Source organism: Eptatretus burgeri, chromosome 6, assembly GCF_056783735.1.
Source record: "Eptatretus burgeri isolate ZD-2024b chromosome 6, Ebu_testis_v1, whole genome shotgun sequence".
NCBI classification, from domain to species: Eukaryota; Metazoa; Chordata; class Myxini; order Myxiniformes; family Myxinidae; genus Eptatretus; species Eptatretus burgeri.
In genome coordinates, this window is record NC_140966.1 from 38,725,218 (window position 1) to 38,752,921 (window position 27,704).

At 42.0% G+C, this 27,704-nt stretch overlaps 1 protein-coding gene across 1 annotated transcript in view; it reads right to left on the reverse strand.

The window, feature by feature from the left end:
* Positions 1 to 27,470, reverse strand: part of LOC147024580 (uncharacterized) — a 239,846-nt gene extending 212,376 nt beyond the window's left edge. Inside the window, exon 1 of the mRNA XM_085884625.1 lies at positions 27,091 to 27,470. The gene's annotated coding sequence lies outside the window, so the exon portion shown is untranslated. The remainder of the gene's footprint in view (positions 1 to 27,090) is intronic.
* Positions 27,471 to 27,704: the final 234 nt, after the last annotated feature.

Sequence of the window (27,704 nt, forward strand, 5' to 3'; positions counted from 1 at the left end):
TTGGAACAGGCTGCAACACTTTCTTCATTATAAAGTTTTTTCTTTTTCACTTTCCTCACTCATCAAATGCCTCATCATCATACCTACAAATCGCTGGAAACATTGCAATGCTTATAAACGCTTGGAAACGCCAGCATTCGTGGCTTTATTTCATTTCTGCACATACCATAACCTCTAGAATCTTGTAATTTCAGCCAAATTTCAAAATGTAAACTTCTTTGTTGACTTCAGCAGTAGTTCTGACTGCGAAGAAAAAAAGTGTTTATTTATCCAATTTGTACATTGCTTGCCCTTCAGTGTGTCTCCGGTTGCATCGTGTAAATATGACTGATGGGTGATCGCTAATTGCTTGCCAAGCCAGCCATTCCTTATCAATCGTTTCGTTGAAGTGCTTGCTTGAAGGCTTAAGTGCCTTGGCGAGTGCTATACTACAAGCTGCTTGGTTTTTCATTTGCAAGCCATGGTCAGACACAGCAAAAGTATTCGCCCTTTCACTGAATATATTGATCGACTTGAACAAAATTCAGGCCTGACTCGCCTGCGTTTGGCACCACATTGTCGTGCCATCCCTCGGATGGTGGCTCGCTCAATGAAAATGTGCAATTTTAATTCGACGTTTCCCCTTTTGGTCCGATCTTCTTTCATTATATGACCCAGCACTTCACCATCGATAGAAACATTAAAAAAAAATTTAATGTCTCATTTTAAAAAATTTCTTCAACTCTTTTGTTCGAGCACTTGTTCGGAGCACTCTTCAAGCTTCGAACTCTACAAGTTTCCATTGTTCGAATCCCAACCCAGCTAAAAACTGTCACCCCCGTGTTTCACAGGCAGGGTGATTCATCAATGTGTGTGCTGTCTCTCGAATGGATGTTAACCTGGACGTCATATCTGCCGGAATCCCCCACTCTCACCTTCCTTACTCTCCCCTCTTCTTACTCTCCCATCCCCTTTCTCTCCCCTCCCCTCCCACTCTCTCCTTCCCTTCTCTCTTCCACCCTTCTCTCTCCCACCCTTCTCCCACACACCCCTCTCTATCTCTCCCACCCTCCCCCTCTCTCCCACCCCTCTCCCTCTCTCCCCCTCTCCCTGTCTCCCACCCCTCCCCTTGTCTCCCACCCTCCCCCTCTCTCCCACCGCTCCCCTGTCTCCCACCCCTCCCCTGTCTCCCACCCCTCTCCCTCTCTCCCACCCTCTCCCTTTCCTCTCCCTTTCCTCTCCCCTTCCTTTCTCTACACTTTCCTCTCCCCTTTATTCTCCTCTTTGTTCTCCCCTTACTCTCTCTCCCCTTTCCTCTCCCCTTTCCACTCCCTTTTTCTCCCCTTCCTCTCTCTGCTTTCCTCTCCTCTTTCCGCTCCCCTTTCCTCTCCCCTTGCTCTATCTCCCGTTTCCTCTCCTCTTTCCTCTCCCCTTTCCTCTCCCCTTCCTCTCTCTCCCCTTTCCTCTCCCCTTTCCTCTCCCCTTCCTCTCTCTCAGCTTTCCTCTCCCCTTTCCTCTCCCCTTCCTCTCCCATTTCCGCTCCCCTTTTTTCTCCCCTTCCTCTCTCTCCGCTTTCCTCTCCCCTTTCCTCTCCCTTTCCTCTCCCCTTCCTCTCCCATTTCCGTCCCCTTTTTTCTCCCCTTCCTCTCTCTCCGCTTTCCTCTCCCCTCTCCTCTCCCCTTTCCTCTCCCCTTCTTCTCCCATTTCTGCCCCCCTTTCTTCTCCCCCTTCCTCTCTCTCCCCTTTCCGCTCCCTTTTTCTCCCCTTCCTCTCTCTCCGCTTTCCTCTCCTCTTTCCTCTCCTCCTTCCTCTCCCCTTTCCTCTCCCCTTTCCTCTCCCCTTCCTCTCTCTCCCCTTTACTCTCCCCTTTACTCTCCCCTTTACTCTCCCCTTTACTCTCCCCTCACTCTCCCTTTACTCTCCCTTTACTCTCCTCTTTCATCTCCCCTTCCTCTCTCTCCCTTTCCGCTCCCCTTTTTTTCCCCTTCCTCTCTCTCCGCTTTCCTCTCCTCTTTCCTCTCCCTTCCTCTCCCCCTTCCTTTCCCCTTCCTCTCTCTCCTTTCCTCTCCCCTTCCTCTCTCTCTCTCCCCTTTCCTCTCCCCTTCCTCTCTCCCTCCTTTCCTCTCCCCTTCCTCTCTCTCCCCTTTCCTCTCCCCTTCCTCTCTCTCTCCACTTTCCTCTCCCCTTTCCTCTCCTCTTCCTCTCTCTCCCCTTTCCTCTCCCCTTCCCTCGCCCCTTTCCTCTCCTCTTCCTCTCTCTCCCCTTTCCTCTCCCCTTCCTCTCCCCTTTCCTCTCCCCTTTCCTCTCCCCTTTCCTCTCCTCTTCCTCTCTCTCTCTCCCCTTTCCTCTCCCCTTTCCTCTCCCCTTCCTCTCTCTCCCCTTTCCTCTCCCCTTCCTCTCTCTCCCCTTTCCTCTCCCCTTCCTCTCTCTCCACTTTCCTTTCCCCTTTCCTCTCCTCTTTCTCTCTCTCCCCTTTCCTCTCCCCTTCCTTTCTCTTCACTTTCCTCTCCCCTTCCTCTCTCTCTCCACTTTCCTCTTCCCTTTCCTCTCCTCTTCCTCTCTCTCCCCTTTCCTCTCCCCTTCCTCTCTCTCCCCTTTCCTCTCCCCTTCCTCTCTCTCCCCTTTCCTCTCCCCTTCCTCTCTCTCCCCTTTCCTCTCCCCTTCCTCTCTCTCCACTTTCCTCTCCCCTTTCCTCTCCTCTTCCTCTCTCTCCCCTTTCCTCTCCCCTTCCTTTCTCTGCACTTTCCTCTCCCTCCCACCACTCTCTTTATGTTCCTCACAGAAATGAGTATTGAAAGGTGATTGTAAGCAATGAATTGCTCACCTGTGCAAAGCATTGGGCTTCAAACCAACTTGGTGCATGTGCTATGCAGATACACCAGGACATGTCTTTAATTTTACTGAATGGAGGGGCTCGGCTCACTTGAAAATGATGAAGTTGACATCTTACCGCAGTAATTTCACCATTACATGGTTCACAGGTGTATGAATGGATATTTCATGGTGCTTTTAATGTTAAGACAAGCAACACATTGACACTAAGTGCAGCCTTCTTTATCAGTGATTCGATGGTTCCACGACTTATGTTATAACATCCTTTTTCCTTCAAAAATGTTCATGTTTTTGCTCAATGAATTGAAATAACATTGGCAAAGCATTTTGATTTTAAGCTGATGGTATGGTTTCTCATTAAACGAAGAACTTTTATTGAACACATGAATCATTTCTATTTCAAAATTTAACCTGGTGTGTAGCAGTGGTTATAACAGACCGAACTAACCATGGCTATTGAAACCATCTTTGCTTGTGGCACAGTATAAGCTGAAGGATTTCTACAAATTCCCTATGTGTCTATTTATTTATCTACAGGATGTTCCAAAAAGACCAGGACAACTTTGGTTGTTAACATATTTAGTACCACAAATTATACAATGATACCCTTTATTTGATATTATACAGAAACTGATAACGTTTCATTTTCAGGTTTGGTGGTTTTACGTGAAACAAAATGGAGACTCCACAGGAGAAAGCTCAGTGCGTCGAATGGTTCATCTCGATTTGATCCGACATCACAAGTTCAGCGTAATTTTCCTACAAGGTGTGGAACGAATCTGCCATCGCAGACTATTATCAGAGAGTGGTACAAGAGGTTTAAGGAGACTGGAAGTTGTCAGAAACGTAAAAGTACCGGTCGGTCAAGCACAAGTACAGCAGACGTTGAACGAGTGCGTGAATCATTTCATCAAAGTCCCAGAAAATCAATTTGACGTGCATCCAGAGAAATGGGACGACCAACGACTACTGTGCACAGGATTTTTCGTAAAAGACTGAAGGTTTATAATTATAAGGTTCAGATTCTGCAAGAAGTCAAACCAAATGACGGACCCAAATGCAATGCGTTTGCCTTGGAACTGCTCATTGGCATAGAGGATGAAGATTACCTGAAAAAAGGTCATGTTCACAAAAGAAGCTTACTTACATGTTTCAGGGAAGGTCAACCAGCACAATGTGAGGATATGGGGCTCTGAAAACCCCCACATGGAAACTGAACACATACGCAGTAGTCCAAAAGTCAATATGTGGTGTGGCCTTCTCCATGACTGCTTGGTGGGTCCGTTTTTCGTTGCAGAGGATACAGTGACCTCAACAATCTACACGAACATGTTGGAAGAATTCACCTTCCCACAGATTGAAAACCTGCAACTCGGTATCATTTTTCAACAGGACGATGCTCCCTCTCAATGGCCCTAAGTTGTTCGAACCGTCCTGAATGAAAAATTTCCAGGTCACTGGATTGGCCGAGATGGACCAACTAACTGCCTGGCCCCCATAATCACCAGACATAGCCCCCCTTGGTTGTTTTGTGTGGGGGTTTGTCAAAGATGTTTTCTACAACTCCAAGGTGGCAAACATGCAGGGTCTTCGTTCTCGGATCACAGCTGCATGCGTACTGGTGGACGCAAACGTGCTGAGCCGAACGTGGCAAGAACTCGTGTACCAACTTGATGTCCTGTGCATGACAAACGGAGCTCACATTGAAGTGTATTGATGATGTGCACGAAACTTTCTGATTTTCTGTGTCAGATAAACTAATATAAAGGGTATTCTTGTATCATTTGTGGTTCTAAATATATTAACAACCAAAGTTGTCCAGGTCTTTGTGAAACACCCTGTACATATCTCTCTCACTCTCTCTCTCTCTCTCTCTCTCTCTCTCTCTCTCTCTCTCTCTCTCTCTCTCTCTCTCTCTGAATTTCTCACATTTTGGATTAATTTTTCCACGGAAGTGGCTAATCCACTCTTCTGTGTTGATCCAAAGAAATGTAAATGCATTTATCTGTGGCCTTTCATTCCTGATTTTATTTACTTTTCCAGTTTCCCATTTCTTCTTCTGACTAGTTGTTTCTCACTTTATCTTTCACATTTTATATTTAAACATTTGCTTCTTTTATCTTTAAAGTGCAGTAATGTTTTTGTATTCTTAGCATCCTTGCTTTTCTTGGTGTATCAATGCCAAAAAGCCTTTAATTGACCTTTTTTGCAATGGCTTTGAATGAACTGATTTGTTCTTTTGATGAGAACATAAAGACAGAAGTAATACTATCCTAGACAAGTGTGAATATAAACTTTTGAAATTGCATGTGAGTATTGTACACTGCTCCTTTTGGGTGGTGGTTGATGGCAATGCTGTGTGGAGATCAGACACACACAAACACACCTTAAATTATTTAAACTATACTACATTCTCCACACCTTCCTACTTTCCTATCTTTCCTATCCTCCTCTCTCCCTCTCTAGTTTTTTCTTTAAGATATTCCAAGAATAGTCATCAACCATCTCATTGCCCACGTACAAAAGGATGCATAGTGAGACTCATTTGTTGAGTCAGCTTGCTTTGCAATAAACAGTCCACAACAAATTGCATCAACAGCAATGACCAAACTCTGCCTTGTTGAACTATGGAATTCTTAGTTCATGCAAAGCAAGGTTTGGCTTGAACTGGCAACCTTTTTCTTTTATTCTTTAAAAAAAAAAAAATATATATATATATATATATATATATATATATATATATATATATATATATATATATATATATATATATATATATATATATATATATATATATATATATACACACACAAAGTCTAAGTTCGTGGATGAGATAGAACACAGAAGGGAAGGGAAGCTTTTGATTACTTGTCTAAAGTCATAAACAGCAAAAAGAAAAATATCATAAAAGTGTCCATTCTATATGTCATCATTGTTCCCACAAGACAGAAACCCAGGAAAGAGAACCCATGTTTGTATGATGTTATAAAACATTTCACTTTGCACATTAGTCATGACACTTCATTCAGCATGAAATAAGCAATCAAACAACTCAAAAGAGCAACATCTCGTGATAATCTCCTGATGTGCATGATCTCAAATCGATGATTTACATTTTAACCAATGGATTTTATATATATCTCTTGCACAATTCCCTTTCATTGTTGCTGCATCTTGAAAATCTATGGAGATTTTCTCATCTCTCCATGTCTCTATCTCTCTCCCACCCTTTCTTTATATCTCACTCCATATATATATATATATATATATATATATATATATATATATATATATATATATATATATATATATATTGATATTACAAGGAAAATAGGAAACAAGAAAAGAGCAATCAGATATTGCAGGCCCTCGTGAGGACTTTTTTTGTGTGTGGTGTTTGTTTTGTGTATTTTGTGTGGTGCTTGTGTGTTTGTGTGATATGTAAAACGTTTGTTATTATTGTTTTGAATATAGAATGGGATTAAATTATTCAACTCAAATCAAATGGAAGACCAAATAGGTACAGTCCCCCATTGGAGTAATCAGGAGGAACCAGAACAAGCAAACAGCAAAGATGAAGTCATCAGGAGGAACCTGGATATAATTCGGGTCTCAACTGCTGCACCTCTCCCCTCAAACCCATCCAGGCACAGACAAGTGAGCATTATTTTTTTCAAAAAATAATCAAAAAGAACCCAGATTTAAAAAAAAAACTAAATAATTCTGGCTGCCACAGCATACATCCGATCAAGTTGAAATTTAAAACCTGTATTCCCCATCACAACTGGATCATAATTGTGAATATTCATATCAATTGATTAAGCGGTTCAAGAGAAAGTGTTTTTTTTTTAAGATTTTTGCTCAATCCAACATGGCTGCCAAACATCAATTATTCGTGAATACCCTGATATCCCCAAAGCTTGGGGAACATTTGTGTGAAGTTTCCCCTTGATCTGTCCAGCCGTCTGAAGAAGAATTTTTAATAGGTTTTCGGGTAAATCCAATATGGCTGACAAACCATGTGACCTATGACATCATACGTGTGAACCTTTTGTTCCTTATGGATAGGCAGTCATACATGTGAAGTTTCACCTCAATATGTTCAGCCATTTCAGAGAAGATTTTTGAAGCATTTTTTTGAAAACAATATGGCTGCCAAATCACGTGACTGATGATGTCATCATTTTTTTTTTCTGTGGACCATTTTATCACAAGATGATCCTCAAAAATCTTCATACTGATCAGATGTAGCGTTCTGCATATGCAATTCTGATGTCATAACAAAGGCACCTATGACGTCATTTAAAAAAATGACACTTATTCCCCATGAGGAGTATTTGGCAAGTGGCGTTTTCATTTTTTCCTTGGTGCGGTTTCAGAGATACAGAGGTACAAAGTTTTGCCGTTTTCCAAACATGGCTGCCACACCATGTGACCTACGACGTCATAACTATCAATAAAACATTCCACATGAGTCGTCACTCCTATTGCGAAAATTTCATCTCAATCTGACAAGCAGTTGCGGAGAAAAACATTAAAGTTCTGTCCAGACAAACAAACAAACCCAAATGCAATACCCTCTCCTCCAGTGAGGGTGATAATGGACAAACACATATGGCATCGGAGATTTCATCCTGGGTCCCCTACGTTATGAGCCAGCAGGTCCCCTAACAACAAACACATATGGCATATCCAGATGGGAATAATAAATAGGCCAATAAAGAAGGCTCATAGCACCTTTCCCTCTCCCTCTCTCTCTCCATATATTAATATGTATTTCACAGTGCCAATAGAAAGTTCCCTTTCAAATTTTTCACCTTTTGTTGGCTTATAGCCTGGAATTAAATTGCATCAAATCAGACTTTTTCCACCTTTATTTACAAATCATAACCCACAACTTCCACTTCTGAAACAAATTCTACAAATTTCAGAAAATTAATTAAAAATAGAAATCTGGAATATCTTGGTTTGATAAGTGTCCACCCCCCTGAGTCAATACTTGATTACAATTACAGCTGTCAGTCTGTTGGGACAGGTCTTTACCAACTTTGTACAGCTTGATTGGGCAATATTTCCCATTCTTCTGCACAAAACTTTTCAAGCACAGTCAAGTTGTGCGAGGAGCGTTGATGGACAGCAATCTTCAAGTCATGTCACAGATTTTTCGATTGGATTTCAGTCGGGGCTCTGACTGGGTCACTCAAGGACATTTATCTTTTTGTTCCTTGACCACTCCAGTGCGTAACTTTCACTGTGTGCTTTGGGTCGTTCTCATGATGAAAGGTGAACTTCCATCTCAATTTCAGCTTTCTTGCAGGGAGCAGAAGGTTTTCTTCGGATTTTTCTGTATTTTGCTCCATCCATTTTCCCTTCTATCCTGACAAGTGCCCCAGTCCCTGCTGATGAGAAACATCCCCACAACATGATGCCACTGCAATGCTTCACACTAGGGATGGTGTTCCTTGTGTGATGTGATGTGCTGTGTTGGGTTTGCACCAAACGTAACGTTTTGCATTTCGGCCAAAAAGTTCCATCTTGGTTTCATCAGACCACAAAACTTTTTGTCGCATGGCTTCAGATTCTCTGGAGTGTTTTTGTGCATACCTCAAACGGAACTCTAGGTGGGCTTTTTGAATAATAGCTTCCTTTTTGCGGCCATATCATACAGTCCAGACATTTGGAGTGCTTGAGATGTTGTTGTCACATGCACACAGTGACCAGTCTTTGCCATAAGGACATGTAGCTCTCTCAAAGTTGCCAATGGCCTCTTGGTGGCCTTTCTGATCAGTCTCTTCCTTGCTGGGTCATCCAGTTTTGAGGGACAGCCTGATCAAGGCAGAGTCTTGGTGGTACCATTCGCCTTCCACTTCTTAATGATTGTCTTGACTGTGCTCCAAGGGATATTCACGACCTTTGAAATATTTTTATACCCATCCCCTGATCTGTACCTTTCCACAACTTTATCCTGAAGGTCTTTTGAAAGCTCCTTTGGTTCTCATGATTGAGTCTTTGCTGTGAAATGCACTACCAACAGAGGAAACCTACAGGAACAGCTGATTTTATTCTGAAATAATCAGAATCACTGCAATTTAACACAGATGGAGGCCAATTAACTTGGTTTTTTTCCGATGTAATCTATTTTTTTTTATGAACTGCAATTAACCAACTCTGCAAGCCCAGTGAATAACGGAAGAATGGCCAGAAAAAGAGTGAGAGAGAGAAATACTCACGCAGAGCAATAAATAACTGACTGGGGAACAGCAAGAAGCCTCGCACAATTTAATTGAGAGCAATTTGGATATCATCTCTTTACCTCTGAGGAAATTGGAGCATGGGCCAGGTAAAACACCTAAAATGACACCGGTGAGGCCCAGCTTATTTGCCAGCCAGCCAGATAGCTTCCATTAACCAGGGTAGAAGGAAGAGGCATGGCAGTTGCTATAGAGGGAAGGGAGGCTGACGTGGAAAGGATGACAAGTAGTAGCTGGATGGGCATTACAAACACAGTGAAGTGAAAGAGGGACAGAAAGAGAGAGTTGGACAGAGCACTGACTGTGACCGTAGTGGTAGAAGAGGCACAGCGAAGAGACTGCACGATGGTAGACAAAAGTCTGGAGATGGCTCAACAAAGTAGAATCGTTAATCAGTTGGAGAGCCTTGGCTTGGATGTGATCCAGAATACCAATGACTGATAAGAGGAACACCACCAGACATGGGAGCTGTATTCCATCACCGGTCTCATTTGGGATTTGTCGAGAGTGAAAAGCTAATGGAAGTTGATGTATTTGTGAGCTCTTACAAAAAGAGAAAACCATGTTTTTGGGAGGCAAATTTTCTGATATTGAGGATGTGAGACTGAAAGGAGAGATTTCTGGAGATGGTGACAACTGGGCATATTAATAGAGGACTGCTGGAGTTGAGAGCTGGATATGAGAAGAGGAGAGGTGGTTGTGCTGATCTCTCTGTATAAGGAGGGTTTGAGTCTTGGACTGATTGAAGGAGGCAAGGATACTACAATAACAAAATAAATCATTGTAATATGAAACCAAAATCACTTACTTGTGATTTCCAGAACCATGAAGGATATAGTAACAGTTATTAGCTCCCGTTGGACTTAGTCCGAAATGGGGGGTTCTGGATTTGGTCTCCATTTTTGTGTCTGTGTGTGCGTGCGTCCGCAACCATATCTCAGACATGTATGGACCGATATTGTTAAAACTTGGCACAAGCACAGTACACGATGGCATACACATGCACCTCACTTTATTTTGTGATCTGATCAAAGATGGCCGAATGGTAGACTGGCGGCCATTTTAGTTGTACATAAATATATCGGGTAGCCCTTCAACTCCATACAGCAAAATTACTAAAACAACAGGGACTATGACATTTTATGACTTCTTTACTTGTTACAAAAGGAACAATCAAATCTGTCTTTACATGGGGGGGGGGTGTTCACCAGTTGGATGTGAACCTCCCTCCCCTCCCCTTTACAATTACGTCACATGATCATCGTGCGAGATATCACTGGACAACCGGCAATCGCAAGTCTTTTGCTTTCACTCGGCAATTAATCTGAGCCACAATACTTTTCGCCACTGGTTCTGCATTGATCCCTGCGACTCAGTGTTTGGTTATGACTGAAGAGAAAGGACAACATTTTCGGGATCGTGTCTTCCAGCAAAGCGCAGTACAATCCTGAACTATTCCACCTGGTAATTCAAAGTTTCAGTGGCTACATCGTCCATTATTATAATGAATGATCTGATGATCCACAATGGCGAGTTTAGGTTTAGTGCTCGGGTTCATGTCATCTCATTTTTGTGCTTGTCCGTTGGATATTTTCATTGATTCGTATTGGAAACGTTTTTTGTATTTACATTGTTGTTGTAAAGAACCGTCGCAAAGATTGCAAAATCTTCAGCTTTTCTTTCGAATCAGTTGGTGACAAGGCCTGAGGCCTTTTCATGAAGTAGCTCGATATTCCCAAATTTTCCTGTGAAGCATGTAAATTTATGGTTGGACACTCTGGATAGATTAACCGGTGCTTCCTTGATGATTACGTTGACTTGAACAAGGCTTGGTGGTATATTTCACAATATGAAAACATCTTCACCTTCAGTGAACTCCCCTTAAAAAATTTTCTAGATCTGCCCCTGGCTATTCAATAATCAGTTTGACCCCCTTTTGCCTTGAGAACTGCCTCAACTCTATCTGGCATTGAATCAATTAGTTTATGGATTATGTTTGAGTCAATTTTTTTCCCCCTACAGTTTTGTAGTGAGCCTTCCAGAGCATAAGCAGACTGCTCATGAAAATTTTTTGCTTTTTCTCAAATAAATTGACCCTTCATTTATTATCTTTGGACAAGGTTTTGGACACTTAGCAAGGGGCCATGACCCTTCGATAATAATTAATGGCCAATGGCCAAAGCAGAGAACAAGTTTCCAAGCATAAGTATTTGGGCACAGTGACCGATGACAAATTGAAATGCAGCAAAAAACTAAAATTAGTCCTAAGTGCTGGCAGGTAAAACAAACCAAACATTTTACTTTTTAAAGAAATTGAAAGAGTTTGATGTCGAAATACAAGCATTTTGGTTATTTTCTATCAGTCTTTGATGCATATCAGTCTTTTCTATCAGAAATATAAGTATCAGTATTATTACTTTCAGTTTGTTATGTGCATTTGGTAATATGTCAAAAGAGAATGTAACGAAATTGGAAAGACCCTGGAAGATTTCCCAGTCAAGAATACAAACAACATTCCCTCAAATTGTCCCTTCTAGGACAAACGGTCTGTGTTTCACAAGAGAATGCAAGACCCATCGCACCAACTTCTAAATTGCTTTGGTGAATCGCTCAGGCATTCACCTTTGTGTTACATGAACTTTACACTTCACCTTCGTTTTCAACAACCATTTGTTCCAAATGCAATTGATTTGTTCAATGTTAATGTGGAAAGTGTTTGATGAAATGCAAACACTCCCTTTCTGTCATCATTCCCAAGCTTCAATTTAAATTTGCCGGTGGATGTAAAATGTCCATGTTATTCACATAGACAATAAATTAAATAAAATGAAATGATAACTATAATAAATAAATGAAGGGAAGGGAAGGCAGCATGAGGGGAGGGGAAAGGGAAGGGAAGGCAACATGAGTGGAGGGAAAAGGCAAGGGAAGGCAACGTGAGTGGAGGGGAAAGGGAAGGGAAGGCAACGTGAGTGGAGGGAAAAGCAAAGGGAAGGCAGTGCAAGTGGAGGGGAAAGGGAAGGAGGGCAGCAATAGTGGAGGGGAAGGGAAGGCAGCATGAGTGAAGGGGAAGAGAAGGGAAGGCAGCAGGAGGGGAAGGGAAGGGAAGGCATCATGAGTGGAGGGGGAGGGAAGGCATCATGAGTGGAGGGGGAGGGAAGGCAGCATGAGGGGAGGGGAAGGGAAAGTAGTGTGAGGGGAGGAGAAGGGAAGGGAAGGCAGCATGAGTAGAGGGGAATGGAAGGCAGCATGAGTGGAGGGGAAGGGAAGGCAGCATGAAGGGAGGGGAAGAGAAAGCAGCATGAGGGGAGGGAAGGCAGCATGAGAGGAAGGTAAGGGAAGACATTTTGAGAGGAGGGGAAGGTAAGGCAGCATGCAGAGAAGGGAATGTAGCATGAGGGGAAGGGAAGGCAACTGGTGTACCAGGGAATTACCAGGGCGAAAGTGTTTTCACTCGTCGATTGCGAAAGCGAACTCGTTCCTGTTGCAGACTTTGGTTTCTTTGAATCCAAATTCACAACCGTCATGAATAGCTACTCTCTCTGGTATTTGGTTTTCAAATATTTTTGCATATTGGATGTATTAGTAATGAGCAATACATGTGGCCTGATTGCAGTATTACGTGTGGCCTTGTCCCTCCCACGAACAAAATGAACATGCAACTTTTTGACTATCTTATTTATCCTTCCCAAATTAATTCCAAACTGCACTTATGGACCTTTTAAATGACGTGTAAAAACTTTATCAGTCGATGTATTGCCTACCTGTCCATCAGCAAAGTAATCAGCATGCTTTATTAGTCAACTCCAAATGCCTTGCTATTAATTTAAAAGCAACATACCCTCAGAGCGTGTTTAGTTTGCAAGTGACTTGCTTTTGCTGCGACATTGCAAACAGGACGCCGAGTCGCGTGTTCCTTTTCAATCAATGCATTAGTGAGCCGCGTCTAACTGGAACATATTTTCCCTGAAAAAAAAAAAAACACTTCTTTATATGAAGTAAGAATTACTTGGAATTGACATCAATTCTGGTTCACTCCTCTATTCCATTTCATTCTATGGTTGGAATTGAGTACAATACTTTGGTAATCGATTCCACCCCCCACTATTTAGCACTTAAGCAAGCACACCAATTAAACGGTTGATAAGGAATGGCTGGCTTTGTCAGACTAAACACTGTTTGGAGATGTCCGGAGACAAACACAGTCCAGAGATAAACACTCTCCGGATACATCCGGAGACAAACACCGTCCGCCCGTACACATCCGGAGACAAACACCACCAAGACACATCAGTAGAGAAAAAATGCCCAGTTACAAACACCGCCCAGACATGTCTGGAGACATACACTGTCCAGAGATATATACACCTGCTGGACACGTCTAGAGACAAAACACCTTCTGGAGATAAACACTGCCCCGAGACTTCCAGAACAAACACCTTCTGGAGATAAACACTGCCCCGAGACTTCCAGAACAAACACTGTATGGAGATAAACACTGCCCAGATATCCGGAGCCAAACACCAGTCTGACACGTCAGGAACAAACACCACCTGGAATAAACACCATCTGGACACATCCAGAGACAAACACAACAAGGACACGTCCCAAGGCAAATGCCACCCAGACACATCCAGAGACAAATGCCGCACGGACACATCCAGAAATAAATGCCACCTGGACACATCCAGTGACAAATGCTGCCCAGACACATCCCGAGACAAACACCTTCCAGAAAAATCCTGAGATAAATACCGCCCGGACACGTCCCGAGACAAACACAGTCCGGAGATAAACACCGCCCGGACACGACTCGAGAGAAACGCCACCCAGACACATCCCGAGACAAACACTGCCCGGACACGTCCCAAGACAAACACAGTGAGTCCAGAGATAAACACCACCCAGACACGTCCAAAGACAAATACCGCCCATACACAAACACCAACTTAACATGTCTGGAGACAAACACCACCAGGACATATCCAGAGACAAACATTGTCAGGAGATAAACACCACCCAGACAAGTCTGGAGTCAAACACCAGCCAGACACATCCAGAGACAAACACCTTATAGAGATATACACCACCCAGACTTCCAGAGCCAAACACCAGCCGGACACATCCAGAGACAAACACCTTATAGAGATATACACCACCCAGACTTCCAGAGCCAAACACTGGTCACACACGTCCGGAGATAAACACCGCCCAGACATGTTTGGAGACATACACCGTATGGAGATAAACACCGCCCAGACACACTTGGAGACAAACACAGTACGGACACTTCCGGAGATAAACACACATACACATCCGGAAATAACCTCCATCCAGACAAGTCCGGAGTATGAAATATTGTGCGAATACAACTCACTGGACATTTATCAGCATTGTAGCTGAAATGTGATAACCTCCAGAATCTCTCAATCTGAGCCGAATTTCAAAATTTTAAATGTAGAAATGACCTTAGTAGCAGTTCCAACTTTATTTAGTTTCCACACGTTTCCAATCACCAATCGCTTGCCAAGCCAGTGCAGTCACAATAAACACTGTCTGGAGATGAGTGGAGTGTCAAATGATGCACCAATTCGACAAATGAACACTTTTTTGGGCAGTCAGAAGTGCTGCTAAGGTCAATTCCGCAGTTTCAATTTTGAAACTCGGCTCAGGTTAAGAGATTATAGAGGCTGTCGCAGATACGGGAATGAAATAAAGCCATGAACACTGGTGTCTCCAGGCATTTATAAGCATTTTGATGCAATCCTGCTTTGATTGGACACGTGACCCTGACCCATGATATTTTTCCTTATTATTCAATTGAATTTAGAATGGGATTAAAATAAATTAAATTCAGATGAAATGGAAAACCAAATAGGTACAGTCCTGCATTGGAGTCATCAGAAGGAACCCGAACAAGCAAAAAGAAAAAAAATGAAGTCACCAGGAGGAACCTGGATAGGATTTGCATTTCCGCTGCTACTCGTCTAAACTCAAACCCATCCAGGCACAGACAAGTGAGCCGTTTTCAAAACAAATAAATAAATATAAATAAAAATAATCAAAAGGAACCCAGGTCAAAAAACTGAAACAATTCTGGCTTCCAGACCATGCTTCTGATCAAGTTGAAATTAAAAACATGTATTCCGTATTACAGCTCGATCATAATTGTGAAGTTTCATGTCGATTGATTAAGCGGTTCCAGAAAAAAAACATTATTTAATATTTTTCTTCAATCCAATATGGCCGTCAAACCATGTGACCTATCAATTATCTATCTATAATTCCAGCAATGTGTGTGTGTGTGTGTGTGTGTGTGTGTGTGTGTGTGTGTGTGTGTGTGTGTGTGTGTGTGTGTGTGTGTGTGTGTGTGTGTGTGTGTGTGTGTGTGTGTGTGTGTGTGTGTGTGCGTGTCTGTGACCGCTGTTTCTCGACAACCGCTGATCCGATCTAATTGAAACTTGCCAGGTATATTGCTGGGGACCTGAGGATGTGCCTTTTCAAGGTTTGATATTAATCGGACAAGTGCTTCCCAAGTTATGGCCATTTATTTACCAAACCAATGACAAGACACGTTGTTGCGTGGGCGTGGCCGATGGGGAAGGGAAGCTCAGCCACGTTCCCCATTACGGGTTACAACGTATGGGCTTCCGGATAGTGATGACTTCTAATATTCTAATATTCTTTAGTTAGATATTATTAGATAGAATATTATTAGATAATTAGTAATATTAGATAGAAATTCTAATAATTTCTCGATTTCTTATGCGCATTTATAGATAAACACAATGCCCCAAGTTATGATCGTTTTCATATTAGACAGTGCATAAATTTCGGTAACATCAGAGTGCTGGTATGCTCCGAACCAGGAAGTAAATTTTTTTCTCTCTCTCTTCTCTTCTCTTTTTGTTTTTCCTTGCCATGACATTGCGAAAAGGTAAAATACATTGGCGCTAATTGAATAATTGGGTATTAAAACCAAATTGCGAATAATCGTAACTGCGAATAATATGCAAACTTCCGGGTCATGCACGTACGGGCACGCGAGAGCGAATAAATGGCCTTTGTGGTTGTTGTTTGTTGTTCGCGGTTTGAATATTTATTTCTTCTTCTTCTTCTTCTTCTTCTTCTTATTATTATTATTATTATTATTATTATTATTATTATTATTATTATTTTACGGGCACGTACTAGTTCCGAAACAAACTTGTACACCCAAAGCTTGGGAAACATTTCTGTGAAGTTTCCCCTTGATCTGTCTAGCTGTTCTGGAGAAAAATATATTTAGCGTTCTTCTTATGCAATAATGACGTCATCATGAAGACACCTATGACGTCATATAAAATGACTTATTCCCCATGAGGAGTACTTGCCATCCAGCAGGTTTCAATTTTTTCGGTGAGGGTAAACATATAAGAAATAAAAACATTAGCATGAACTACTTCTTCATAAATATTGTAATAATTGGGGTTGGATACAGTACATATTGCTTGTGGCAGGTTTATTCAGGTGTGGCAAGCTTATTCAGGTGTGGCAAGCTTATTCAGGTGTGGCAAGCTTATTCAGGTGTGACAGGCTGTCCAGTTGAGGTTGAAGGCTCAGAAGATGAAATGGAGGCTGATTCACTTGGGAATTTTGTGAAGAACTTCATAATGGAAACTTGATTGGCCGCCTTCATTTTCTGTTCGTAGACCTCCTTGTAACATTTCGGGACATTCTCCATCTCCCTCCACACCTTGGAACTTGTCATTCTGTCGGGATCATTCATGTTCATCACGAACAACTCCCTCAGAATGACGTGGTGTGGCAAAAGCGTCTGCAGTTAGTGAACGATTCACTCAGAATGACTGAAGTAGCACAGTGGTTGTTGATGTTGATGTTGTTGTTGTTGTTGCTGTTGTTTCCCATTTAATCCATGCTGTCGCAAAATGCGTTATCAGAACACGTGTTATACAAGGGTCACCTGTATGCATCGATTCATAAGGATGAAGATGATGCATTCGATGATATGAGTGAGGAATGTGAAAAAAACATAATTTGAGCGCTTTATCGTTTATAAACTGCCGTGGCCTGTTCCAAGTCAAGCCATTGTTGAGTAGGCCAAAATAAATGGCGAAATAAGACCCCAACAAGATGATGGAGGGCTGACAAAGGGGCTGACCAAGGATGAAACTTTGATAAGGGATAATTATATAAGGCCATAAATTATCTTCAAAAAGAGTATTAAAATTTACCCACATTCCCACTTTTTGTTCATGCGTTCCCTTGGAGTTCCCTTGGTATGCATGCAAACTTTGTGGTCACTAGATTTCATGGTTTTGGGAGTTATGGAAGAAACACACACACTGACATTTATCATTGTGTATATGTACATGTATGTATGTATATATACACACATATACACATATATACTGGACTCCCCATGAACCCGTTGGGTTCCAGTTGTGACAGTGATTGATTGATCAAAAAAATCATTTCAAGAAAAAAAAAAAAAGAAGATTGCTCCAGCGAACTTTACCGCTGAGGTTGTTTGCAATGATCAAATACTCCCGAAGAGTACTTGACTGAATCGGGAATTGATTTTTTGTTGCCCGATTTGAACGAAACTTGATACTAGGGTTGGATAAATAGTGAAGGTTTTTCGGTTAAGTGTCTTTGCAGAGCATTTTCTATGGCCATTTTCAATGCTGAATCTGAAAACGTTGGAATTTTTTTTACCTCCGATGACTTTTGACCCCCGGAACTTTAATTTATTCAAAATGGCGACAAAAAATGATACTTTTAATGAATTTCTGACCGACTGAGAGAAAATAAGGCTTGTAATATATCAATTTATAGGTGTTTACGATTAGGAAATACGAAAATGACACTCGTGCAACGATTTGATGATTTTTAAAACACACTTTTGAAAACTGCACAATATTTTGCTGAAATTTAACTGTTTTTGTCATTCTCAGATCAACATAAGACTGAGATCACAGCAGTGCCGCCAACAAAAGTTCATTAAAGTTATCCTCCACGGATTCATCGGGTTTGATAGCATTCTTTATGGAGTTGTGTAGCTCGGTCAAACTGAATTTTTGAGTGCGGAATTTCCTTGCTCCATCCTTCACACGTCTTTGTTGGCATATGTCTGGGGCTACGGTTAAGCGTTAATATGTCATTTCCACTGGAAGTTCTTTCTCCGATAGTGTACCCAGTAAATATAGACTGTCTGGGGTCAAAGGTCCTTTGTGCTTTTTGCAAGTTTTTATAGTATTCAATAGCCTAGTATTGTTCTTTTTCTTCAAGTCTTCCTTTTTCCTAAATTACCTGATTTTGGTCCTATGCAACATCCAATCAATTTGAAAATGTGATTAGCGTATTCCTTGACCTGAAAAACATATGAAATGATATATTACAAGCCTTATTAGTTACATCAGAGAAGGAAAACATGAAAAAGGTCAATTTTGGCCGCCATTTTGAATAAATTAAGGTTCTGGGGGTCAAAGGTCATCGGAGGTAAAAAAAAATATTCGACCGGATTCGGATTCAGCATGGAAAACGGCCATAGATAATACTATGCACAAAATTTCAATCATATTTACCCAACCCTATTGAAACTGCACACCGCAGGTGAATGATGAGCAAGGTGGCCCTCAAATTTTTGTGCTATCGTGTTCCGTTTTGGCTGTATTTCGGGAACATACATACATACATACATACATTCAAGATGAGAGTTTTAGTAATATATAGATAGATAGATAGATATGCATACAGGTATTGGTCAAACAATGGAAACACCAATGTAAAGTCACTAAATAGGACGTTGGACCACCACGTGCGGCCAGTACGGCCTGCATACACCTTGGTATAGAGTCCACCAGTGTCTGGAATTCTGTAGGAGGGATGTCGCACCATTCTTCCACAAGAAAGTCAATCAACTCACACCTATTTGATGGAGGTGGAAAACGCTGTCTCAGGCATCATTCCAGAATGTCCCATAAATGCTTGATTGGATTCAGATCTGGTGACTGAGAAGGCCCTGACATATGGATAACATCAGTGTCCTGCTCATCAAACCTTTGGGTGGCTCTGTGGATGGTGGCATTGGGGTTTTCTCTTGCAGCCACGTTAGCCATAATTATAACCAACAAGACCTGAGCAGCATTTTTATACATTGCCCGAAGCATGCTGGGGTGTTATTTGCTTCATTAACACATTGGCCACATTAACATATGGCCATAGCTCGGTGCCCCGCATTTACCCAGGTGTTTCCATTTTTTTGTCCAGTACCTGTAAATATATATATATATATATATATATATATATATATATATATATATATATATATATATATATATATATATATATATATATATATATATATATATATATATACATATATATATATATATATATATATATATATATATATATATATATATATATATATATATATATATATATATATATATATATATATATACAAGCTGGTAGGTGACGTGGCTGCTTGCTCCAGATGGAAAGCTGGCCGACGCGACTAGCCGATATTCATGTACATGCTATCAATCAATTTAGCACAATAAATATGATTATCACAGCCCTCTTAGTTTGCGCCAAGAAACCCACCTTGTGAAATTTCAGGCATGTTTCCAAAAAGACTCTAACAAATGGCAGCCCTGGTAATTCCATTTATCTATTCGCTAAAGTTTTTTTTTATATGAAGCTGTAAGACATTCTCCTTGGGCACAAAAAAAACGGGTCCCTCGGAGGTCCAGTTTCGGAGGTATTGTTTTTTTGTACAGTCCACAATAAGTGTACGATGTACGATAAAGTATTTTAGCTGTTGCTAAGCAACGGAGGTGTGCATAGCAACCATTCATTTTTGTGTACATGCTAGCAACATTGTACACATTTCACCCAAGTTTTATCAAAATCAGACTCTTTCTCTTAGAGATATTCGTAATTAACCGTTTCTGAAATGTTCGACATGAACTCGCCCAAAACCTATCTCCTCCTCCAAATATTTTTTGTTAGGACTACAAATTGGCATGAAGGGAGCTAGATAGATTGCGCACAGAACTCTAAGCTTCGATTTTTTGGGGGGATTTTTTTCGATTTTTTGACCACTTTAAAGAGCCGTTGCTATGCCGTTGCTAGGGCCCGAGGTCCCATTTTCGAAAGCACACGATTCCCAGAAATATTGGTCCTACCTACCAAATTTCATTGGAATCGGTTGAGTGGTTTAGCCCCTAGGGTTGAACAAAGTTTCGTGGACAGACAGACAGATGGAAATGTCCAGAATAAGGGTGCTCTAAGAGCAGCCAACATATATACATACATATATATATATATATATATATATATATATATATATATATATATATATATATATATATATATATATATATATATTGGCTGTGATATTCATGTTTCTGCTGGCTGTGAGCCAGCCAGTCAAGGAAAGTGCAACCAAAATTACCTTGGCTGTGATGTCTGCTGGCTGCCTTGATCTGGATGGGGAGCACAACCTCATGAGACATTGATGACCTGATGCATCATACCAACGTTGGTCCATCTCCGTAAGTTAGTTTGGGAGATGTTTTATTCAAATGTTCACGTGTGTATGTATGTATGTATGCATGTATGGACGGACTGCCAGACACTGGGACCCACTCCAGAAGCGAATTTTGGAGAAATTGAAGTGAACACACACTCGGCTCCCTCCCTCCGTGGCTGCAAAAGTCCTTTGCCATTCAACTGGGTTTATTTTGTCCGAGTGTGTATCTGAGTGTGTGGCACCTGTCCATTAAGTAAAAACTGTTTAAATTTTTGATTACTGTAATTCTTGCCTGTATTATTCTCATGACAAGTCTGCTCTATGTCCTCTTTTATAAGTTGCTGTAAAATTGCTGCACTGCATCTCTCTATTCTCCCCCCTGCGTAACACACGCAATAAACATTTTTATGTGCCACATGACTTTCCTCGCCTTAGTGTAAATAAATGATTGTAGAAATGTTCCCAGTTCGTTTTTGTTTTTTCCTCCATTGGTCCAGCATGGTTCAGACTGAGTTTAGCTGGGTCTTTATCCCCGATAATCTGTTCATTCTAGCCAGTACGTCCTTGGCAGTTCCACTCGGCTGTATCCGATCCAGAGTTGGTAAAGTGATCCTGTTCGGGCAAGGCGTAACGAGGGCGTGGTTCCCCGGGAGTCGAAACCACGTCGTTATTAAGGTAAACTTATTACACCTGGCAGGAAGACCCTACGCTACACGGTTGAGGTATTGGCGTCCACGGTCGGTTAAACGACCCACCGCGTCACGGAATTATCCGTGAGCATCGCCCTACAACTCCGGCAGTCTGGTGGGAGACGACGTAACTTCACCCACCTCGCAGTCGTTCTCGTCACCGGACCCCAGCCCGCAACAATATATATATATATATATATATATATATATATATATATATATATATATATATATATATATATATCGAAAGGAGCACACTCACCCACCCTGTTACATGACACTGATGTCATGCACATAAAATTATGCCGACGCAACACCTCCAAACTAGGATGGCATCCGTGTGGCACTCAGTTCTTTACAAACTGAAATTTATGCCTTTATAGTGACAAAATGAGAGCAGAGTTGCCGATCAAGATTTGGCCCATATTATGAGCTCATCAGGACAACATAATGCAAATTGTTTATTCATGACCATACCAAGCTCGTTCATAAATACAGATCAAAACCCCCTAACTTGACAAGGGAGCAGGGCACACATCGAGTCCCATCAGAGCACTTGCTGCATGACCTGTTCCTAACATGTCGTGCAGAAAGTGCAACTATTACTAACATATCGTTCAGGTCAGTTCAAAACAAGTTGTGCAGCAAAGCTTGGCTGACAAAACTTGTTGGACAGGTTGGGTCTGTCACAAGGACGAATCTATTCCATTTTGGGGAAGATCCCGATCTGGATACGAGTCTATTTTTTTAACTTTGAAAGTGGTTTTTCACCACTGAGAGATGGGGCCAAAACGATATATAACATGATATTTCAAAAAGTTGTGAACGAGTTTTAACAAAACTTTGTGCATGAGTTAGTTCGGTGACAAGAACAAGCAAATTCGATTTTGGTTCAGGTCCAGATCCAGATCCGACCTATCAGTGGGATAGCAAATGTAAACTGTTCAGCTTGTTGGAGGTCTGCACTCTACCGAGTTCTGGTCCTGCATATGTGCTGATGTTCCTCCAGTGATGATGTCTCGTGGTCTCTTTGAGAGATTTCACCTCGTAGATATCAAAAACTACATATGAATGCGGGAACCGACGACTTTTGCTCTCAACGGCACACACAAAAAGATAAGCCATATTACTACAAGTTTTCACATTATCCTTGAACACAACAATTTGATGGACAACAGCTATTGATTGCATCAAATAGTATGGATGTATCATCCATGATCAAAAGTGGCTGGTCAGTGGATTCTGCACTCAGTGTTCTCATCTGTCTCCACTTGTGTTTCAAGTAGATGACTAAATTGTGCTTTGTCATTACATGGATGAAGTCTTCCATCACCAGACATCAACATGGGATTAATTGGCAAGAATTAGTATTCCTCAATAAGTTATTCCAAGTCAATATCTCTGGTTTCATCAGAATTATTAACCCATGCATGCAAACCAAGAAGTGCAATTGGTTCACTTCTGTTTATCCGTTCATCCATCTGTCCACAAACGTCTGCAGTTTATGATCGAGGACCAACTTTATTTAAATTGAATGTTGTATTTTGAACACGATTCGGAAAACAAACCTGCAGTTTAGCAGCACTTTGACTGAATTAGTCCTGATTGCACGTGTGTAAAGAGGAGTGAAATTTTTTTTTTTTACTCTGTCTGGCTGCCCTGGCAGTCAAACAAAATTGAAAATCATTCCAAACAGAAGACATATTACTGTTTTTAAGGACTTCATAAAGGACACAAACAACAGCCACGGATCACTCATGTAACGTGTCTGAAAAGGTGGTGTAAAAGTCACTGTGCCACCAGCGGTAAAACCTGGAATTGATCTTTTTCTACGACCTTACAGTCATTATTTTATTTAAATTTAATTATACACTTGAACACTGTAAAACAAAAGTCACCTTCTTACCTCTTCCAAAAACCTCCAGTTTTGTTGCTGTATCAAGATTTTCCTGGCCATACACGACCGCGTCCTTTCCTCTTTGGGCTCGAGTGCACGTTTTCAACTTTGTTACACAAGAGGATCAAGGAGAACTGAAAGCGACGTCCCAAACAGCACTTGCTCGAACAACACAACAGCATCACTTACATTGGCAGCCGCCATTTTGTTGAGTGGTGTCAAGTGTTCCGATTCGTTGGAGTGTTTGCTGTAAGTCCTTCAAATCAAGTGAACCTCTTGGTGAGCGCACTGCAAGCTGCTAGGTAATGGAACACACCCCTGCTCACTACGGGAGAGGCAGGAAGGGTCGTATTATTATCCTCCGGGGTATTTCGATTACAGTAGATCTAGGCTCGGGTCCGTATCATCTGTGGGGGACGTGATAAGCATGTAATGTCTCAAGAACGTCGGGTTTTCCTCCCTCTCAGTTTCGTGTTCAACAGCAGTAGCGACTGTTTAAAAAGGTAATCGTACGTGTTTGTGGTTTATCTAGTCCTATATTTTTTACTTCTGGTAGGGGTGCCGCACAAAACGATAAGCTATTTATACACGTTAACACGGCATTTTGTCGAAGGAGGAAAACCCCCTTGGATATTGGGTGGTCGCTGGACTACCTTTGTTCTCAGGTTTTCCGTCTGTCTGTTTGTATGTAATGGACAGCTCTGGAGACCAGAGGAGTCAACCGATTTTGATGAAACTTGACTGGTAGGTTCATACCAGGATCTAGTTGGATGCTTTTGAGCACCGTTGCTATGGACACCACCGTTGCCGAGCAACAGGACTTTGAAATTTTGAAAGAATCCGAAAAATATTTATATATATTTTTCGAAAATCAAAAATCGGCTTCCGTGCTTTTTTGCGCACTATAATCAACCTTTTTGTCAAAAAATTTCAGCCCGATCTGTCAAAAACTGTATGACTAGTATGCAATTATGTAGCGACTACCCATGTCGCCTACCGGCTTGTTATTTGTATTAATATATTTTTGTGATAACATTAATTTTTATGCTTTTACCATTGTTGTTGTTATTATTTTTGTTATTAGAAGCAGCCCGGTTAAAATGCCTTGATAAGCTAGCTATCTAAACACCTTAACAAAGATTTCGCCCAAGGAGGAAAACCCCCTTGAGGTGGGGGGGGGGGGCAAATTAAGTCAATATAACCTCCATCGTGTGACCCTTAGTCCTCCTGCCAAGTTTGGTTGAGATTGAATAAGTAACAACCGAATGTATCGCGCTCAGACAGACAGACAGGCAGACAGACACCAAACTGCTTATTTTAGTGCGATTGTTTTATTTAACATTTTTATCCAAAAAATGTGTTTGTCAATTGAAAAATAGCATCCAGGCCTGAGAATGAGAACTTGTGAAATGCTTGAGAACATTGCGCAATGCCTCTTTTGGATGGTGGTCCATGGCAATGCTCTCGCTTCTGTCATTTCTGTCCTCTTTTTTTCCTGTGTCTCTCCATCTTTCTCTTTCTCCCCACCACTCACCGCTCTTCGAGATTCAGGTCTTGTAGATACATTCATTCTGCAAGCTGCACATGTATGTGCGCTCTCATTATCGGGGCCACGTATTCTCCTAATCCTGAGTATTTTTTTCCCTCAAACGTCAGCACTGCTGTCATCCTAGAACGCTATGTACCAACACCTGGACAGCTCACAACCACCCTGTAACCAATGGGCTCTCAAGCATAACTTATTGGCCATCACATGATCACAATTGCATTGTTTTGTTGCCAGCACAATTATCACTGTAGATGGATAAGAATCAACACCTTCATGAAATATTATTTATATATGATTTGGTGTTGTGTGTTACATCGTAGGGAAAATGATCCCAACCTTTTTCCCCTTTATTCCGTGCAACAATTGCATGGAATAATGCATGGTGTTATTAATGAGCTGTAATTTTCCACTGTTGTGCCATACAGTATTGTCGTTTGTATTGCGCTGTGGTTTCTCCATCCCAGGATTATTGAGCATCGAGTGGGAGGAGAACGAGGAGGCGAAAAAAGTGGGGGGAGGGCAACAAACCCTGTGATGACGTCACGTTAGTTCCTGCCACGCGGTTGCATGTGTGACAGTAACTGTTTCATCTCTGCTAAGATCGGCGACACAAAATTGCTTTCCACGCTTTTGGCAGCTGCGCCCTTGCGGTACAAGGAATAACAAAATGCAGACATTTCACGAGTTATGGCCTGGCTATACAATCATGCTGTCGGCCTGTCATGTTGTCGAGAATAAATCTCAAGTCATTGTGACGGTTTTATGGCAATCGCACCGGAGGAAAAAATTTCAACCCGAAAGCCAAGGAAGCAGCTCATCCCACTCAGTTGAGCATGCTACTCAGTAGCTGCATCACCTACAATCTTGGAAGGTAGTTCAAAAAAAATAATAATCCATAACCGATCTTCTAGGACACCTCATCTCACGTTAACGAGAACATTTTCCATTCAATCCTTGGCGCAGGAGACATAGCCCCTCAAAATCCCAAAAATTGTTGTCTTTACCTATCAGCCATAAATCTGGACTCATCATCCAGTATTCACCACCCCGAAAACTCACCTCCATGAGCTTACCCTCAACCACTCAAGCAATATTCGTCAACAATAGCATTCATCGGATGAAATGAACAGAATGTTGATTTGGGGTACGGATGGTACCCGCTGTGGGAATCAGGGAAACGGTGGCATCGGCGTTAACCCTTCATCGGAGCAAAGGAGGACAACGACTAGCATCCATCAGCAAGACTCGTTCTTCATTCTACGATAACATTCATTTCATACTAACATTTGCTTATCGCCTTGAGCACTCACTTTTCAACACTCATCAACCATCATTTGATTCGTTTCTAGCCACTCTCACTCTACCATCCTTTGCCTTGCATCCACCACTCATCAATTGGTACTTCACTACCTCCCATCATTTTAATACCTTAGTCTCTACCACTCAAACATCAGCACTCATTAAGCAGCGCTCATTACCCCCCAAAGCCCACATCCAACATGTGCTCGTCGCCCATCCATTTCTTCAGACCATAATGAGCGCATCTTAATGGTGCGGTACCCGTGATTCGACATTCATGCTCGCAACAGCAGGACTTAATTGTGCTCTTTGTGACGTCAGCATGAAATTTCCATTGATAGTCCAATTATAAAAAGGCACAGCAATTTGAACTTTGGCATTATGGGTAAGTGGGGTCATCGAAGGTCATCTCCGTCGGTTTTCGGTTGGAAATTTTGAGCTTGTTCAAATCCAGAGGCTGCAAAAATGATAGTGTCGGAGGGAGATACCTTCCTGCCTTCATTTAATTCTCGCATAGTTTATCTACCTATTACATACGACGCAGTTTTTATTTATTTAAAACCAACATTTGTAACGGTCTTTGAAGGTCGAAATTAAGAGCTTCTTCAAGGTTGGTCTTTCAATGCTTTTGCTGGATGAGGTTTGGTCCCGAAAACAGATTTGAAATTCGAGATTTTCAACAATCCTTTCCCCTTATCTTTGAAGTGCAATATGTTCGATCATTATGGTCGATATTTGTGCTTATTCACACGTCACTGCAGGTGATCTCTCAACATACAAGACTGTTGCCTTCAAAGAGTGGCCAACCATCAGATTGTGGGCCCCCCGTGGTGGACGGAGTGGGGTCTGCTGGTGCTATCCCGTGGTGTCTTGCTTTCTTATATCAAAACGTATCGACAGCAATGATCGAGATAACAATGTGTACGAGTAGGAAATGAAAATTTATGTTGATATGCACGTAAATTAGGGGTCGTGCGCGACGTGCAGACGGCGTGTCATTTTGCTTGAACCAAACGGTCTCATCAACCCCCCTCCCAGGTGGCACCACTCACCTGCAGCAGCCACGGTATGGAATGCCAGTTCACAGCTGAGGGTTGCATCCCTGTTCGTGGGGAGATGAACGTGCCGCGCTCCTCTCCTTCCTGGCTCGGTCTTCTCTCTCTCTCTCTGAGTGCTAAGCACACCACGTCGACATCGTACGAGGAGGTATGGAATATAAAAATAACGCGACAAGAATACTGACGCCCAGCAGAGCTGCGCGTTCGCCCCTAAACGCCAGGCGGAGTGGTCTGGGGGTTTAACATTCTGTAGGTGAGAAGCAGGAGTGGGGAAGGATGGGGTAGGAATAGAGTTGGAGCGGGGAGGGGTGAGAGGGGTAGCGATTCATGCGCTTCTTTTGCAGCAGTGGAACGTACGTGGTTTCTGACTGTCTCTCTCTCTCTCTCTCTCTCTCTCTCTCTCTCTCTCTCTCTCTCTCTCTCTCTCTCTCTCTCTCTCTCTCTCTCTCTCTCTCTCTCTCTCTCTCTCTCTCTCTCTCTCTCTCTCTCTCTCTCTCTCTCTCTCTCTCTCTCTCTCTCTCTCTCTCTCTCTCTCTCTCTCTCTCTCCCTCTCTAAACCTGGTGCACCGTAGGCAGGGCATTGCATCATTGAGGGGCCGTCCGTTGGA